Here is a 3,803-nt window from a genome sequence, read left to right as displayed (position 1 = left end):
GTCATGATTTCCTCCAGTCAGACATCAGGCTGACCTTCACCCGCTCGCGCCCAACACCACCAAGCAGGTGTTCATATCATAGCAACGCTAGACACACTTCAGCGGAATGTCGAGCATTAGCTAGACAGACGTCACCTAACACAGGTTCATCATGTCATTATCAACAATGACAATCTCTCGCTCATGACAAGACTCCATCACATAAGGAACTCTTAAGACATTTTCGTTCTTCGCCATTTTCTCACATTACAAGTTTCGATTTAGTGGGTTCTTTCCAGGATAAGCCAATCACAATCTTTCTAGACAGCAACACGGAAGCAGATGTCATTCATTGTGATTTTATTCAACCATTAATGGGGCGCACTCAACTTTTTCAATGCTCGGACTTTTACCCATCCCTTCAAAGTATCTCAAATGAAAATCTCGACGTAAGGGGCACTATTAAAATGAACATTCGCATAGGCGACTCGGTCATTACCGTCACCCCTTACATTGTTCGTGGTGTAACTTTTCCTGCTAACTTGTTACTAGGACGCCACTCTATGTGTGGCACAACATAAGATCTGTCCTATTTATCATGTGGTTTGTGTTGATAATACGTTCCTGCCATTGTCAGAGAAGAGTTCTCACTCAGTCAGAGTCATTAATACATCTGCTCCCACGTCCTGCTTCACGGTAGACAATACGCATCCTTTTTACTTTACTTTTCTACTCATCATTGCCCTGGTAAACTGAGAACCAACATGACTCTGCATAGTAACACATTAACGAAGGTTCCTCTCTCACTTTCTCGAACATGGATGAATGATCATGAACTTAGACATAGTCAGGGTGATCTCGCACTAAGAGTAGTTGCTGAACCTTCCTCACTAACTGTCACACGACTATCCATGATGGACGCCTCTATTCATGAGACCCCAGATGGAGAGGTCACCATATACATTGCCAATACGGGACCCCACTCCTGTCCGTCTCCGTAGAGGGACTAAGCTGGTGGAATTCTCCGTTTTGAAGTCCGGAATTCAAGACGAGGAGTTGCATGAGTTTAACATCCGTCTAGTCTCACATTCCATTAACCCACCACCACCTACTCCTCCTACCCCTGACTCAGCAGTGCACGGCTTGAGTCAGCTCCCCACCATCACCCCTGACATGATATCCAAGGTAGGATTAACCAAACATGTTGACCAGTTAACAGACTTACTTAACCAGTATAGGTCTACTATTGCCTTATCAGGAGAACCACTCGGTAGAACTCATTTGGATGTTCACATTATTAACTTAGAGAAAAACACACAAGTCCCATTGACGTCCCAGCCTACCGATTGCCACACGCGCACAGAGACATAGCAAACAAACTTGTTCAGGACATGTTGAAAGATAAGGTTATAGAGGAATCACGATCACCATGGAATTTACCACTTCTGATCGTTCCGAAAAAGGACGGAACTTTTAGACCAGTCATAGATTTTAGAAAACTCAACAACAAGGTCACTTTGAAAGATGGTTTCCCATTACCAGTGGTATCAGAGCTTCTTCATAGCCTCGGTAACAATAAGGTATTTTCAACTTTGGATTTATTGAGCGGATTTTGGCAGATTCCCTTGTCAGAGGAAAGCCGCCCCCTGACTGTGTTCAGTACGCCAGATGGTCATTGGCAGTTCATATGCATCATGCCCTTCGGTCTTCATTCCTCACCGGTGATCACCTTCTCAAGGTTAATGACTAACATTTGTCATCACATGTTGGGCCAAGATGTATAATTGTCATGTCTCCAGATATTGCTTCTCATCTCAAAAGTCTTGAGAGAGTATTTCTACGATTTAAGGATGCGAACCTAAAAGTCAAGTTATCCAGATGTTCCTTTCTACAAACAAGAATTAATTACTTAGGTCACAGGTGATGAAAACGGTATTCAACCTAATGCACATAAAGGCAAAACAATTGTAGAATGGCCAGTCCCTTCCACAACAAACAAGGTCAAATCCTTCCTTAGTTCAGCAAGATATTATCGAAGATTTATCGCTATTTTCGCGAAGATCACAAAACCCCTCACTTCATTTCTGAAACAGGAAGGTACATTCCAGTGGTCTACAGTGCATGACAATGCATTTAACTTATTCAAACAATACTTGATCGAGGCGCCTACCCTTCGATTTCCCAACTTTGAGAAACCCTTCATTTTGCACACAAATGCTTTTAAACAGGGTCTTGGAGCTGTACTTATGCAGGAGTCAAATAAGGGTAGACTTTTTCCCATAGCCTATGCGAGCCATTCATGTTCAAAGACGGAATCGAAATACTCAATAACTGAGTTAGAAGGCCTTGCAGTTGTTTGGGCACACAAACATTTTAAGAAATACACATATGGTTACCTTATTACAGTTTATACAGATCACTGGGCACTGGTGGGTATTTTTCAAAGACAAGAACCTACAGGAAAGTTTCAAAGATGATTTTTAACTACACAAACATTTGACCCAGATTTTCGTTTTGTTTCTGGCTCATCCAATGTAGCTGCAGACGCGCTTTCCCGCAGAGTGGATTCAGTCACTGTAAATAATAGCCTCGTATATTTTGATGTAGAAAGGTTGAGACAGCATCAACGGGATGACCCAGTCTGGGGTCCTGTCATAGAATTCCTAGAGGGTATAAGATCTTCCTTGGATGCTAAAACAGTTGTTCCAGTCAGAGAATTGTATTTAGCACAGTGAGGGAGTCTTGTGCAGGGACGCGAAATTAGGAGTGCTCGCCCTTGTTGCTAAACAATCATTCCAAAAGCATTAGTACAGGATTTCTTGAAGTTAGCACATGATTCAACCCAGGCCGCACACCCGGGTGCAGATAGATGCTATAAGCAAACTCGTTTGAGGTATTTTTGGTCAAGATGCAGAAAAACATTACAGATCATATTTGGAGGTGCCAAACCTGTGAGACACACAAGGGAAGTCCCACTACCCCGCAGACTGTGTTGAAATATCCTTTACCTTCATACCCATGGGAAAGAGTTCATATGGACATATCAAAAGGTTTGCCTAGGTCCATGGCAGGCTAGAGATACATTTTAGTAATTACTGATGCCTTCACGAGACATTGTGAATTAGTCCCAGTTCAAAATAAAGACGCAGCCACGGTCGCTAAGGCGTTCAAAAAACATATCTTAGACAGACATAATGCGCCGAAGATTTTAGTCACAGATAATGTAGGGGAATTTAATAACTCATTATTAGAAGAACTCTGTAAATTGTATAACATAAGTAAATGTAATATAATGGCACATCACCCAGACTCGAATGGCCTGGCAGAAAGGTTGAACCGTAAGATCCTCCAGCGTCTTCCCACCAACATTAATTTTGATCATGATGAATGGGATGAATACCTGTCGGATGTCCAATGTTCATTAAACTCTGGATATCATAAGTCAATTGGAGACACACCCTTCCACGCCTTACACGGCTTTGATAAAGTGTTGCGGTATGACATAATAGCGTCCCCTCCTTCATGTCCAGCGGTCCAGAAATCAGTTGTAGCGGAAAAATATCGCACGACTCAGTTGATTCATCAAAGGATCAAGGAAAATCTCGGTGAAGCCACTACAACCTTCACGAACCAGGCTAATAAATCCACGAAACCATCAAAGGTACGTGGCTCCCGGACTCTTGGTAATGGTGCAAGAATTTAACACTAGAAGTGATGTTCCTAAACTTGACCCAAAATTTTCTGGCCCCTATAGAGTCTTAGCTCATTTAAAGGGACATAAGTTCAGGGTTCGACATCTAAATACATGTGACATTCGTGAAGAA

This window comes from Panulirus ornatus, chromosome 70 (assembly GCF_036320965.1).
Source record: "Panulirus ornatus isolate Po-2019 chromosome 70, ASM3632096v1, whole genome shotgun sequence".
NCBI lineage: Eukaryota > Metazoa > Arthropoda > Malacostraca > Decapoda > Palinuridae > Panulirus > Panulirus ornatus.
The sequence above is the reverse complement of the archived record's forward strand: the minus strand, read 5'-3'. Positions refer to the sequence as shown.